Below are 16,608 nucleotides of genomic sequence, written 5' to 3'. Positions count from 1 at the left end.
TCTATATTGAACCAGTAAGTGTTTGCTTCATCATCCAACTAGCTATAGATATGTGAAGATTGAGGAAAGAACCATAATGTTGAACCCAAAGACACTCTGCAAGGACTTACTGTTTGGGTTTGCGTGAATGAGATGGTACCTAACTGGGTCCAACTAAGGTCTTATACAATAGCATATAGTTGAGAGGAAGAAAGACAGCATTTTCTTTTTGATGTGCTAAAATGATGGAACAGCATTATTACAATTTTTTTTTCAAAAAGGAAAGATGTGGGTTTTAATAATATAGGATATTGAGACTTCTAAGGACAAAAATAGATACAGTTCTACATATTTGGGGAACCATGACCATGTGTACTTTCATTTGTAGTACTCCCACTATTCTGATAAAATACTACACAATCCAACATTCTTAGCTGTGGTAATGGTTATCATCATCAACATTGTTATCATCATCCATTTCAGGAAAAAGGACCTGAATGGGAGGTAATGAACCCAAAGGGAAAAGATAAGGATACAGAGAGGGGGACATAGCAAAGGAAGAAGAGAGGAGATGGAGAAAGAAATGAAATAATAAGAACTCTTGGTTAAGATTGAGAGAGATAGGGGAGTAAGGATCACAATAATATGATGGCATATGATTTGCAAAGCAGTTTAGTATTTATAAGGGGAAATTAATTTATGTTATCTAATTTAATCTTTTTAACACTTGTTAATGGTGTTTTATTATCCACATTACATGGATGAGGAAATCTGGATAGAGCTGAAAGAATACAACTTCAGCATTCATTTTTTTCTATTAAAAATATTTACCAAATGTACACTTTGTGTCAGTCACTATGCTAAGTGTTGGCAATATAATTGTTAGCAAAATAAACACACTATCTACCCTTTTAACTTAAAATCTTGTAGAGGAAGAAAACATTATTCAAATAATCACAAAGCAACTATAAAATTACAAATTAAAAGAACATGGTACCATGAAAATAGAGAATCAAAAGGTTGATCTAGTCAGATAGTTCTGATTACAGGTTTTTATAAAGACAAAGTGCACAGTTACCTTGTTTGAATCTCTCTCATTAATATATTTCATCCAAATATGGTTGTACATTAATCAATCATAAGCATTTTCAAATCACTCTTACATTCTCTTAAATTAAGTAAGTTTTCCAGGGATGAGGTGAAAACTTTGCTTTATTTTTATGCATAGCACTGTGTACCTCTAAATGCCATTACTTATTGGATCAGGATTCTATACCCTGTAGCCTTTAGTCAAGAACTGACTAACAAGGTCGCTTGAAGGGAGAGGAAGGACCCCATTCTAAACATGAGAAATTTACCACCACTTACTTGGCCTGGCTTTGAAAGTATCACTCACAGCCTATCAGCCAGAAGAAGATTAAAGTCTATGACTCTGGGGCGCTTGGGTGGCTCAGTCATTAAGTGTCTGCCTTCGGCTCAGGTCATGATCCCAGCGTCCTGCGATCGAGCCCTGCATCGGGTTCCCTGCTCCACAGGAAGCCTGCTTCTCCCTCTCCCACTCCCCTGCTTGTATTCCCTCTCTTGCTGTGTCTCTCTCTGTCAAATAAATAAATAAAATCTTTAAAAAATAAAAATAAAGTCTATGCCTCTAATCCCTAGGGTTTCCCTTTTTTTTTTTTAGACTTCTCAGAGTAAATGTTAGCTTTATATACCACAAGATAGAAGAGACTGTGATCAGATAAGAATTATACTCAATAAACTTCTGCTCTAGAAGGAAAGCACACAGTGTAACCACTGAAACATCCAGGAGTACCTCTACTCTAAGGACATAAAACCTAAATGAACACCAACTTCTCAAATAACACCAATGGTTTCGGATTGTTAATTCATTAATCCTTCTAAAAGCCCACAGCCAAGGTTGATAAGAATAAACAGGAAACTAAAATACAAAGGGTTGAATTGATGTACTCCGTGATCTCCAAATTGAACAGGAACCATAATTGTGAAGCTCCTTTTTCTCAGTATAGACACTCTACAAGAAATTCTGAATGAAAGGGCACATGCTATGATGAGCACCGGATGTTCTATGCAACTAATGAATCATTGAACACTACATCAAAAACTAATAATGTACTATATGTTGGCTAACTGAACATAATAAAAAAAATGGCCCCTGTTGACCTTTTCTAGAAATGTACATTTTACCCTCAGTGCTAACTAATCTATTTAATAGTTGGTTTCTCTTCCTTCCACATTTAATTTGAGAATCTTAGATATCCTTTGTAGGCTTTGATCATTACTCATAACTTGGAGTTTTGGCATTTTGTAATCATTCTTTTGTTTTACATTATTTTCATAAATATTTTCATGTGACAATATTTGGACATAAATTTTAACACTTCAGACCATTTTGTAGTAGTTTGTCTTCTCATATTCTTCTGGTCTCTCTCTCTGGTAAATTTTCGATATCTTACATTTACTGATTTCTTCAATTCTTTTGTGGTCAGAAAACATACTTTGGATGACTTATTTCCTTTATTTGTGACCATACCATGTATGCTTGAAAAATAGTGTGTATTCTGTAGTTGTTGGGGATATCATATAAGTCCTTCTATTGTGAATGATAGCCTTGCTGGATAGAGCATTTTTGGCTGCAGATTTTCCCCATTCAGAACTAGGAATATATCATGTCAGTCCCTTCTGGCTTGGAGCATTGGTGGTTCAGTGGTAGAATTCTCGCCTGCCCTTCTGGCTTGGAAAGTTTCTGTTGAAAAAGCCCTGATAGCCTTAGGGGTTTCCCTTGTATGTAACTGTCTTCTTTTGTATTGCTGCTTTTCAGATTTTTTTTATCAGTATATTTTACCATTTTAATTATAATATGTCTTGGCATGGATCAGCTTTTGTTGATTTTGTTGGGGGTTCTCTGTGCTTCTGGATTTGGATATCTGTTTCCTCTCCCAGATTGGGGAAGTTTTCAGCTATTATTTCTTCAAATAAATTTTCTGCCCCCTTTTCTCTTTCTTCTTCTTTTGGGACTCCTATAATGTGAAGGTTATTATATTTGATGGAGTCACTCATTTCCCTAAGTCTATTCTCATTTCTCATTTCTACTTTCATTCTGTATTCTTTTTTCTCCTTTTTGTTCTGTTTGATTAATTTCCATTATTCTGTTTTCTAGGTCATTAATTTGTTCCTCTGTTTCTTCCAGCCTGCTATTCATTCCATTAAGCTTCTTTCTTATTTTGTTTATTGAGGTCATAATCTCTGCTATGTTATTCCTTCTCTGTGTTAAGGGTTTCAATCATGTCTTCTATTCTTTTCTCAAGTCCAGTGAGTATCTTTATGACCACACTTTAAATTCTTTATCAGACATTTTACTTATATCTGTTTCACTTAGATCTCTGGTCATGGCCTTGTCCTGTTCTTTCATTTGGGACAAATTCCTCTGTCTTCTCATTTTATCTAAGTCTCTGTGCCTGCTCCTGTTGTTAGGAAAGTCAGCTACATCTCCTGTTCTTGAGGGTAATGGCCTTATGAAGAAGAACTCCTGCGTTGGGAGTCTCCATGTTGGCAGGGTTTGGGGCTGGTATTCTATGGGGGAGGGGCCTATCATACAGGGACTGAGGCAAGAGTGACTGAGAGGAGCAGTTCTAGTGGAGTCTAGGGGGATGGGGCTTGGTGTATGCAAGTTAGGTAGTGAGTATCTGCACTGTGCTGGTTCCCACAGGTGGCTGAGGGGGTGAGGAAAGGAAATGGCATTGGCCAGCTCCTTTGTTTCCAGAGGGGTGTCTCCATGAATGCTGCCTCTCTGGGACATGCTCCATTACCCTATTTGCAACTTCTATTGGCATAAACATTTGTCCTTATAGTCTCAAGATGAAAGTTTCATTCATTTCCAGGTAGGCAAAAGAGGCAAGGACAATTGTTAGATGACCAACTCAACCCAGTTTGTCTGGTACTTTCTCATTTTTAACACAAAAAGTTCCATATTCCATTAGTTGTACTAAAAACAAAATCACATAAAATTTACCCATGGTTTTTGTTTTTCATGCCTAGAGAATATCTTAGAAGGTTGTAAAATAAAAACCAGAGCCTATTCATCTTCTGCAGAGATAGAATCCAACCAAGATGTGGTCACAGTTCTATTCACAATTTTGGATTATTCTTAGACTTGGCTAGTTTCCCTGGGTCATGGCATTAATAGTCTGGTTGATTATCTCCAGGGAATGCTATTCCAGAATTTACGTAGATCACTTATTTTTAGGATCTTTCCCTAAGAATGGCTTAATTAAATGTTGTTATTACTCTTGGTTATTTTATCAAGCTTTTAAAGTAAGAGTTTAATGTGTATATTATAAAACAAAGTACATATAGTAAAAAGCAAAATTAAAATACATATTGCTGTAATGTTTTCAAAAACAAGTCCAAACAGTAAAATAAAACCAAATAATATCAAAAAATCTTAAAGTTCTGATAACTCTAGTTAATAAAGCAATAATTTGAAATACTGATTAAATACTGAAGTTAATCACCAAATCATTTATATCTAAACATATTAGAACAAAATTTAAGTGTTATTTTTTAGAGAGAAAATATATGTCTTTGCATGGGTAGAATTCCCTTAATCAGCCTGTTTCTGTTATCAAAGGAGTTTGAGGACGTCCAACAAATCATCAGTATTGGTTATGAATTCTAAGGAAATTAAAGTTTATTTCTAGTCTGTTTATTACTTGCTTTTTTCAAGGCATAAAAAGTATTTTATAGTCTTAGGAGAGGAATATAGACCTTTCCATGGCAAACATAAGATTAAAATATGGCTACTAATTATGTAAGATCTTTCTTATAAAATCTGATATTATGTAAACATAGTTAGTAATGTGTAGCACATGGGCAGTGTTGTAAAAACATAAACATAACAGCCACTAGCAGTTTCTTTTTCCTTGCCTCATTTCCCCCAGTTTTGCCATGAACCTATGATTATAAAAGGTGAATACTAATAAAATAACTCTTACCTTTTAATGAAATCACTTTCATACATTTTCTCTTATGCCTAAGAATTATTTAACACAAATGCTTCTCAGCTCTGTTTCAGCAAAGTGAATGCTTTTTCCTATAAATGAAACCAAATAATTCATTTCAATGCTAAGGGTTCCCTGGTCCAGAAATGGAATATATTGTTAGCAATATTCCCTGATCCCAAGACTCCCAAGGAGCCACTCCTCTGACTTCAGTTGCCAAATTAACATAAGTAAGAATGTAATTGTCTTGCCTAAGGGCTTGGAAATAAAACCTGCTAGAAAGCTTGCTTTAGATCTGTGAAGATATGTGAACTGAATGTGGTCCTCTTCAACAGATTTTAATAAGTGATTAATTGAGGAGGTATGAGAATTCCCAACTATATAGCTTCATTGGTGACCCCTATCTCAAGTTCAGGCCATCCTTTCCTTTCAACCCTATAGCACAGCCTACTTCAGTCTCTACAGAGATTTTGTTCCCCTCACCTTATTAACTTTGAGTCTAGAATTCAGTCTTCCACTCCCAAATCCAACTCCATTCTGAGCCCACAATTTTGAATATCACTGTGTCTCCCCAGGCAGTGCTTTTAACCATCAAGCTATTCTTTTTTCTCCAAGTCCCTGTATTTTCAGTTCTCTATTAATAATAAAGAGAAGTACAGAAGTTCTGTACAGTAATTATACCAGTACACTGCATGTTCAACACCTAGTGATCTAACATGCGAAGATTAGGTGATCTTTCTATCACATCAAGACAGTACAATGTTATGGAATCTCCTTAGTGAATTATTCTTATTTGTGAAACTGCTCAATTTCATCAGAACTTCTATCACATCCACCGTCATTATTTGGAACTCTTATTTGGATAGCTTCCAATGAAACCAAGACTTTATCTTTACCCTCCAGCATTTTAGATTAGCCCTAATAGCACGAAGTAGCCAGTTCCCATGTATCAGAGCCAAGAAGCCACAGACAGAAAATAAATATGTAATGCTACACCTTCCCCTTTTATACTGCTTCTTGCCACAGCTTTAAGTCAATGAGTACTTGTAGGTAAAGTCTACGTAATGTCAAAGAAGGAATCTTTTATCTCATAACATATGGAAGGGGTAGAAATTAGGGGTAAGTGGAAAATATTATAAACTAGTGGAAACTTCAGTTTTACAATATGTCTATAGATTACTATTTGCTTTGTAGAGAGGGATCCTGCAGGAATTCTGATTTAATTAATAGAACTGCAAAACCCAACACAAATGTATAATAAATATTCAATAAATGCTTATGGGAAAACAAATTTTTTTGTAACTATGCATGGTGACAGACATTAACTGGACTTATTGTTGTGATCATTTTTCAATGTATACAAACATCAAACCATTATATGGTACACCTGAAACTAATATAATGTTATATGTCAATTAGACTTCAACAAAAAAAAATGTTTATGGAATAATATGATTGACTGAAGAATAACTTTTTATTTTCCACTTGAAAATGGTATTTATGTGGAGTAAAGAGTAGAATTTACCATTGGACAGGTAGAGTAGATAGGATACCAGATTTATGGTCAAAAGAGTGGATTGAGTCTCTGCTATTTACTAGTGAGAAAACCTTCAGCAAGTCATTTCACCTCTCTGGACTCAAACAAGTTACTTTGTTTGGAAAGCAAAGCCTGAAATCCTCACAGGGTGTAGTGAGAAAAAATATAAAATGAGAGAAATTGCTTTACAAAGTCTAGAATGTACACAAAAGTAAAATGGCATTTTAAAGTTAAAAATAATAAGAAAATATGTACAGTTTTATCTAAGAATAAAGATTCCCTGGAGCCTTTTTATGCTTATTAGTTTGATCACCTAAAAAAAACATAAAAGTCTAGTTCAAAGGAACCTTGAAGATCAGATTTTAGTTTAACATCCTTCTTTTACAGTGGAGGCATCTGATGACTAGTGATGCTTAGGGCTTTGTCCAAATATATGAGCTGTATTCATGTTTGTGTTAAAGACCCTTCTCTATTTTTTTTAATTTGGAACTCCAAATTTTAAAAAAATCATTTTTATTAATATGTTATATGCTACTTTGTCTCAATGCGATAAGTTATGGAAAAACATTTGTCACTATCATTCTACATACATACATAGAGGTCTAAGCACAGAGAAGTTAAAATGTTTTACCTTAGGGTCCTCTATTCAGGATAAAACTAGAGAAAACACATACACACATACATATATACACCCCCCCCCACAATCCTATAGTTCTTCTTAAAATGCCTTTAAATGTGCTTCCAAAACTACTTTCAGAAAGTCATCAAAAATTTTAATTCAAATATAAGTTTAGAAAATTACTATTTCTTGAATTTTTAAATACTCTCTCCTGGAAAATATTATTCACCTACTAGCACCTTCTTTGCATCCACTGCCTTTTTTGTAGCCCTAATCCAAGCACTACATTACTTCCTATCATGCATGATATGCTGGTTTCCCAGGACACTATTCGTTCTGACAATCAGGAAGGTATGCTTAAGGCACTGACATCTCTAGAAATGCTGCTGTAGTTGACACCACTTTTAGAAGATGTATTCACATACATATATTTTTCAACTGATGGTTTGCATTCTTCTCCCTCCAACCCCACAACCCTCCTTTCTCTTGTGAGTTGTTATGAACTGAATATTTGCGTCCTTCCATATTCATATGTTGGGGCCTTAGCCTCCGGTGTGACTGTATTTGGATATGTGCCTCTAAGGAAGAAATTAAGGTTAAATGAGGTTATAAGGGTAGGGCTCTGATTTAATAGGATAAGTCTTCTTATAAAAAGGATACTTTTGGGCGCCTGGGTGGTTCAGTTGGTTAAGCGACTGCCTTCGGCTCGGGTCATGATCCTGGAGTCCTGGGATCGAGTCCCATATAGGGCTCCTTGCTCAGCAGGGGGTCTGCTTCTCCCTCTGACCCTCCCCCCCTCATGTGCTTGCTCTCTCTCATTCTCTCTCTCTCAAATAAATAAATAAAATCTTAAAAAAAAAAAAAGGATACTTTTGTGTTTGCCTCCTACCCTCACTTCACAAAGAAGAGACCCTTTGAGCACATAGTAGAAGGCAGTCACCTACAAGCCAAGGGAAGAAGCCTCAGAATGAAGCTTCCCTTGCCAGCACCTTCTTAGCATCCAGAACTGTGAGAAAGAAATTCGTTTAAGCCACCCAGTCTATGGTATTGTTACACTAGCTCAGACTGCGATATATAGTGTAATTTCTAGATATTAAAACATTTCTCTTGCTTGAATTAATGGTAGTGATAGGAGAAATTACTGTGTGTGGACACCTTTGAAATCTTATTACAGCTGCTTCATTGGCTTCTTGATTGACTATACTGTTGGAGCACCTGAATACAGCTGAATAATTTTTTTTGTATTAAAATCTGGCTGGCTTTTTTTTTTTTCCTCAGTGGCTCCAACTAGTTGGCACAGTTGATGCTTTAACTTGTTGAGAAACAGATGCCTTTTCCTGGGGATTCAGAAGCAACGAAGTCACTATGCTCTCTTTATTTGTTCCATTTTTACCCCTGCTAAATCAATGATGCATGGTTGCCTTTTCATTGTTTTGCTGAGGTTTATTTATTTTGTTGCCTTGCACTTTTTGTTCATTAGACAAATGGAGCAGATGATAAATAGTCATTGGGAAAATAACGTGTTAGACCAAAATGCAACAATGTGTTTCACAGAAAATGGCATGGCATGGATGCATTGTATCTAGAGTAAAACAATTTAAAGAGATCCTTTGTGTGTAGGGAGAAAGCATCTGTCTTAAAAAAAAAAAAAAGCCATGGGAAAGACACCATTTTAGTCTGTTTTGTAGGTGTTTAACATTTGGCAAAATAATGATTAAATATGCATTTGGCCAGAGTCCCAGTGCCTTTCTTGTACAATCCCATGAGACCCTATACATATTCTCTGATAGAATTTAGTATACTAAAATGACCTCTTTCCTTGTCTGTGTCTTCCCTAACATGGAGTCTCCTTGAAGTCAAGGATTTCATATTATCAGTCTTATTTTCCCATGATTTAGCTCAGCACATGGCTCATAAAAGGCTTTTAGTAAACATTTGTTTTACTGGATCTCATAAAAATGTTCAGTAGATCTGTTTTTAGTAAGCCAGTCAGTATAATTGCTTAAACAGTGGAAGAGCAGAATTTTCTTCCCCTATTGCTAACATACTAAGGACATCCATTTAGTAGTACACACTAGATATTTTTCCACCCAATTAAGCTGAGTATGCATAGATAGGATTTTAGGAGGAACTGAGATTTTGAAGCAAGTTTGAACAGAATGGAAATGATTAGTTGCTGGATTAATTTCAGCTATGAGAGGAATCTTTTTGCTCCAGGAAATAGAGGCGCTAATTCAAGAATATGAAAGGCTAAATCATTGTCAACCAGGCATTTTCCTTTTCTCCTGAATGAAAAGAAGCCTGGTCAGAGGGACCACATTAAATATAAAGTAGGACTATGTTAGTAAAGGAGATGAAACATGAGAGTAGATTTATTGAAGAACCATGTGGAATCTTTGTTTCAAGTTGGGATGTATCCATACTTGGTTTTCTGAAATCATATTAGATGATCTGATAATTTTTTTCAAGATCCATTTTAGTTCCTCTATTTGATTCTTTTAAAAAAGTTTTAGCCTTTTATTTTGAAATACTTTTCAATTTACAGAAGAGTTGCAAAGATAGGACTTAATTTCCCCCATGTCACCATCTTACATAACTATGATATTTATGAAAATTAAGAAATTAACATTTGTGAAGTCTATGGTCACTAAACCATAGACTTTATTCAGATTTCCCTACCTTTTCCACTGATGGACTATTTTTGTTCCAGGATTCAATCCAGGTTCCCACATTGCATTTAGCAATTCATGGTTCTTTAAATTTCACTTTTGAGTCTTAAAATTTATGCTTTACAGAGTCCTTATAGCAAGTCAGTTGTGTGTTTTGGCCATTTCCTGATGTTAATTCTCCAAACTTCTTGTGTTCATCATCTATTCACCATACTAAAGTAGATTTGTAAATCTCTCTCCAATTCATAGTTCCTCTCTGTCCCCCTTTCTCTCAGCCCTGCCTCCTCTCACTGAAGACCCTTTGCCTTTGAGAAAACACATAAGCAGAAGTTGTCAAGTCAATCTGACCATCTTGTTAATGTTATATTTAATTTGTATTATAACATAAACAGGGTGAAGATTTTAATCTTTTCTTAGAGTTTGGGACCAAATAATAACTCTATATCCTTCCCGATGTTTACCATTTGAGAATATCATGATTCTTTTATGAAAATAATGATTTATTTTAGCTAAGCATCTGTCAAATGAAATTAAATATTTTATTCCAGCCTCTTTCTCAGAGAATTTTGGAACCCATGAAGAGCCATTAGCATGTCCATATCCATAAATGAATAAAATTATGGGCATAATATTTTGTATATAAATGTTTTTTTTTCTAGGATGAAGGGTCTACAACTCTCATCAGATTCTTAAAAGTATCCCATGGCTCCAAAAAGCTAAAGAAACTTCTCTCAAGTGGGGGGTGTGAGAGAATCTGTATCAATAGATAGGTTTGACTTCCACATTTTAATGCAAGGAATATTTGGAGATATAAAATAACTCCAAATGCCTTAAGTTCACAAGATAAATATGCTTTCTTCTCCACATAATAATTTAGGAATTTAAAACAATTTCATTGTGATCTAGCTTTGTATTAATAAGTATTATATATTTATCCCTATGTTCTTTTTTGGTAAATTCTTTCTTTTTTCCCTTTATTTCCAGAGTCCTTTTCAGCCAGGTTATTATTCCTCCTGCCTTTGCTTGTCTCTGTTTCACAAGTCATTCTATCATTCCTACCCCATTACTTTCCCCTGACCAGACTGCTTGCTGGGCACTGCCTGCCACCTTCTCCATTGTGGTTTCTACTCCTCTGCTTTCTTGCGGGAAGTGTTCTGGCTAACAGAGTGTGTAACCATAGGGACTGTCAATGCCAACAGCTTACGAAAAACACAATTCTGGGGAAAAAATTAGCTTGACCCTTTCACAGGATCTTCTTAACAGAAAACAGCTCACGTTCTGGGTAGAGTTAGAAATTTATAGCATGGAACTAAATTTAAACATAAAGAAAGCAGACTCTCCCTTTTTATTTGGGAAAGCATACTTTACCTAGTCTTTGGAAGGGGAAGGGCAGGAGGGAGGTTAGGTGGATAAAGGGGAGGGGATATTGCTTCTCAACCATCCATTTTCAGGCAAAATGCCCCTATGTTTTTTCCCACAGAGTAAGATAACTCCCTTCCCCACCTCTACCCCTATCAGAAGCCATGTGATACATAAGCAACTTTATTTAATTGTGAATTACTTTTAACAACTATAAAAGCTAATCTCAAATCTGGTTTTTAAACATAAAATGTAGAATGTGACTCAATAATACTAGATATATTATGCTGATTATGTTACCATAGTTCTGTTTATTAAGTAGTACCTCTGAACCAGGTACGTACTTTACATACATTATCTCTAATTCTAACAATTGTCCTGAGAAATAAATACTATTATTCTCATTTTTCCAAGATCACTCTGCTGGCTGGTGGTAGAGCTGACCTTATACTAAAGCCTGCAAAGCTGCATACCCAAAGCTATAGTGCACTTTGATGACCAGTGGAAAGTGAGCCACTGTTGTTGAAAATTTGAGGCAAGAATAAGGATAGCAAGGTGAGGGAAAAGAGAAAATAGAAATAGTGGGAGTAGAGAGTTGGGTTCCAGATACTTACTGAAAGATTGTATTAAGATCTGTGTGTTCTATTTACTTAATTAGATTTTCTTTTCCTTGAGGTCAGTAATTTGATTCTCTTTGAGCACTGCTTAATAAACAGTTAAAAAGTGTGAAGGGAAAAGGGGGAAGAGAAAGGACAGGTGGGCTGAAAAGGAAGTGAGGAGAGAATGAGAGAGAGCCATGAAGAATGAGGAAAGAAAATAATGCGGAATGTGTCTGTATGGGGAGAAAGAGTAAACAGGTGGCAAAAGGAGACTGACAAAACGTGAGACAAAGGAAGATGAAGGGAGAGAAGTCTAGTTTGTTCTTACTTCTTGGCCCGGACAACTTACTACTTACATGGAGTCTGAGCTTCAGGGAACTGTCATTTTGGAATTCAGTCCTTTGAAATACTAGCTAGATAATTAACCTCAAGACACAGTTTTTCAATGATTATTTCATCTTTCAAATAATTTACAATCAACAAGTATCCCTAGGGTCTCTATAACTAGCACAGCATTGGAGGAGATAACCAAGAGTTTACAACATATACATAGGTAGACTAGCCCAAAAGGATAGGTGTTATAAATGCCATGAATGGGCTGATGAGGGGAAATGACCTCTGGTTTGGATGTAAAAGGATAATAAAAGACTTTTTGAGTGCAGAAGTAATTCATTACTTGCCAAATGGGTAAAATTACAAGATTAGCCTTGGCAGCAGTGGGATTGGGGGGGTGCGGAAAATACTTTAAGAAGAGGAAACATCATTAGCAATATGTCAGTGCAAAAACTTGTGGACTCATTCATTTTGCTGGAATGTTAGCACACCTATTTGCTTGCCACTCCCTATTCAACTCCTCCCTTATCCCTATCTTTCTACAGTTCATCTTAGCCTTTTTAGTTTCCCTTACTACTTTTCCTCTTTCCATCCCCTAAGTATTAATGTTTGTTACATTCTGTCCTACTGTATAGACACTTTTTATGCCTAGTTGGCGTCACCTGTCTCTGAAGTCCTTGCCCACTTTTTTCAGCCCTGCCACTGCTATAGTGATCAATGCTGGGTGGGCTTTGCCAGCCAGCTGTTGTCCTACTGACTTCACATGAGTCCAACCTGCAGTGCCTTGCCTCATGCCCACTGTGTGCCTCTTGCTCCCCATTTTGGGGCTTCCTTATGACCAATGACTCATAAGATATCACCTTGTCACCTATGTAAGGAGCAACCCAGAAGTGGAGATGTCTATATTGGAGGGTGGAAAAGTGTAAAATTAACATCACTGGGGCAAACCTTTGACCAATGGTAGATGGGAGCCCTCCTCCCCCAGACAGTGCTGAGTTCAGGCCTCTTAAAAAATGTCCCATATAATGCTAAGCAACAACCAGCTGGGTAAAACAAATGTCTATTCTATTCTTTTTTCTTCCTTGACTCATTTTCCTTTTTCATCTCCTGCTTCCATTCGATTGTACACCCTAACAAAGTAGTAGTATAGATAGCTTCTGCCCAAAGCTTTACTTTCTGAAAACTAAGGCCAAGACATAAACATTCTTTTTTCTCTCTCTATTCTGTTGGTTCTATTAGCAATCTCATCCACTCCCTTGGTTTTCAATTACCATCTATGTATGGACAAATTCTCAATCTACATCTCTAACTCAAAGCTTTCTTTCATAATAACCAGGTACAGCTATTTAAATATTTTATACTATATTTCTACTTGGATTTCCGACAGGTGTCCCAAACCTCTCTAAAATCAAATCAACCACATTTCTACATATCTGAGAGTCAATCTTAGAAAGTCTCTTTCTTTCACCCTTTGATTCTATTTATCAGTAAAGCTTGCTGATTGTCCCTCCTGAAATCCTCTCCAATTTATTAATTTCTCTCCACTCTTATTGCCATACTCAAGTTCAGCCCAACATCATGTCTTTCCCATATTTCTTCCTATTGATCTGTTGGCCACATGTCTTATCTCCCTCAAATTCCTACTCTATACAGTTTGAGCTTTCCAAAATCACAAATTTTATCTTTTTACAACCCTGCTGGAAAACCTCCAATAGCTTTGATATAAAGTCCAAACTCTTTAGTGTGGCTTCCAAGACTCCCAATGGCCTGCATCACCCACCTCAATAAACATTCTACTCCCTCATCATTATGCTGTCATGTTGAATGTCTTTTAGCTCCTTTAGAAGAGTTGGACTCTATTTCACTCATTGCTCTTCCTTTAGACATGGACTCCTCTCTATCATTCTTCCTTATGCCTCCCTGATTTTACTCATTCTTTCCATCTCAACATGAATGACACTTCCTCAACTAACTAGAGTTTGAGGTTCAGGATATGAAGAATTTTTTAGTAGTTTTGATCTTTAAATTGAGGATTACAGTTTAAATGGTTCAAACCAGAGAGTTGGAATTTACCAAAACTAATTATGAAGATGAAAAGGATGATGGCTAACAGAGGGAAAAACTGAGCCACCTGTTGAAGGCATTTGAGGAAGGGGAAAGAGTGCCCTAGGGATCAGTATACAAGGTGAGGATTCTGTTTTGGGATTGTCATTGCAGATTACCACAAAAGATGTTACTTCCTGAGCTGCCAAGTCAGTGACTACTATAGCAGTGAGATTAAAACAAGTCTAGCTCTGATCCTTGGGCTTAATAATCGACCTCTAACAGAGCCTCAGTTATATCTAGAGGAAGCTCAACAGCTACAGTTGGAATCCTGTGTTGTTCTGGTGGCACAAAACAACAAAAGTCTGGAAGTAGACAGGACAATTTTTTATTATATACACTCAAGTACACATTGGAAAAATTAGTGCTTCTATATCCAGGACTGATCAGAGGCCAAATTGATGGCAATAGGTGTATTTTATTGATGATTAAATTGCGGACCTAACCCAATTCAGACCTCCAATCTAGTTTGCCTACATAAATAGCTTTATGTTTTCATACCTCAGGTTCAACATTTGTAAGCCAGCAAATAAGTTTCACTTAGAAGACTTAACCCCCCCCCAAAAAAAAAGAAAAGAAAAAGGAATCTTCTTTATCACTAAAAATTAGACCAACTTCCTCTAAAGATCCATGCCTACCTGGGTACACCAGATGGTGGTTGTCAGCTATGCCGGTCACACGTGACAAGTGGAACTGAATGTCCAACTCCGAGTATTTTGGAATCCCAACACTACAAAATCCTGACATCAGTTTCACTTTTAAACCGTATTTTGACTGCTTAATTAAAAAGTCATTTATGCACTTTTACATCTATTTAATATATATATTGAACACAACAGGACACCAACTCTGCTCTGATGGAGCTTACAACCTATTAGCAAGATAGTTATTAACTCATGGGTTAATTAATTACAGTGCTACTCAGTGGTATAAGGAGAACTACCCTTAAGTTTGTTTGGCTTGTGGGCTCCAGGTTGATTAATTGAAATTTGCAGCATCATAAATTATGCTAAACTGAAGTTAAGGCTAACACATTTTATATAAATTTGTTTGTTTGTTTGTTTCTATGTGTAAGTTCCATTGCCTGAAAGAACTGACTCACTTGTTACTTAGGTAAAAAGTTTTTTTCTATGTTCCATGTATGAGTTTATTGCCTAAAAGAAGTGACTCACCTATGATGGATATGTGATGATATCCAGAGAACCATTTCCCCACTTCTTGGCTCAGGTCCCTGACAATGGATGAGCTGCAGAACACAATCTGTTAGGAAAGTGATTTAGCAATTTATTTCTCATCTGAAACCTGAGAGGCAGTTTCTACTAGTTTGACAGACAAGCATGGCTTGTCTAAATAGCTTTTTTGAGGTCTTATCATGAGTCAACAACACAATAAGGACTCAAATCACTCTGTGCCCGAACGACCAAGCTTTTGTCATAAATTCTCTCAGGCCATCCTTTCACTCAAAGAATATTATCTCTTATTTCCAGAATGAATAGATCAAAATAATTGACTCCAAAGTACCCTCCTGATGCAATGTACCATAGAAATGGCCCTATAATGATGCAAATGGAAAACATAAGCAATTTTATTGTATTAATCAATCATAGAACAGTGGGGCCCTCAATTTAGGATTGGATTTATATGACTTTAAATAAATAATCTGTAGTGTATATCAGCTTAGAAACGGTCAAAGAAAGCAGAGAAGGTGTGAAATAAGTTAGGAAGAAACTAATTGAAAACATACTGCAATTCAGAGGAAAAGAAAAGTAACTCAAGCAAGACTCAAATATGAGTTGTAGAGTTTAACCCACAGTACTGCCAGTGCTCAAAGTAGAAAAATATGTGCTTAGGGTTGACAAAAAGTGAAGAAGAAATCATTGGACTAGGAAGGCAAAATTGGAGGAGCTCTATGGGAGGCTTCAGAGGCCACACAGAGAAAATTATCCCCTGCAACCATAGAAAGCCTGCCTGGCTGAAAGAGTGGGAAGTGTCCCTGGCCAGAAGCCTGGGGTTGAGGTCTGGAGACAGTTGGAGGCAGGATGAAACACAAAAGAAAACCAGACAATAGAAGGCCTGGAATTGGGAATCCTTCAAGTCTCAGGAAGAAGTAAGTAGGAGGAAAAGTTTATAATTCCAAAGCATTGAAGAGAAACTGGAGAAGGCCAAAGGGAACAGAGGCTCTTGGAATTTGTTGGGGAGGATAACTTGCAGGGGGCAAGATCTTCTGGCAGGATTTTAAGTCTAGGACTATAATTTCACCTCAAGTTTCTGGAACTTATACAAACCACTGAAAGTCTCTCAGTTTTATGGAACCCTTTGGAGGGAATGATGCACAGCAATTCAGTTTCCCTCTATTTATCTGTATGTAACACATTGTTTCCTATAGTGAAGG

The sequence above is a fragment of the Mirounga angustirostris genome, unplaced genomic scaffold (assembly GCF_029215605.1).
Source record: "Mirounga angustirostris isolate CCGP_5_RB_7025 unplaced genomic scaffold, mMirAng1.0.hap1 SCAF_6, whole genome shotgun sequence".
Taxonomy (NCBI): domain Eukaryota; kingdom Metazoa; phylum Chordata; class Mammalia; order Carnivora; family Phocidae; genus Mirounga; species Mirounga angustirostris.
The sequence above is the reverse complement of the archived record's forward strand: the minus strand, read 5'-3'. Positions refer to the sequence as shown.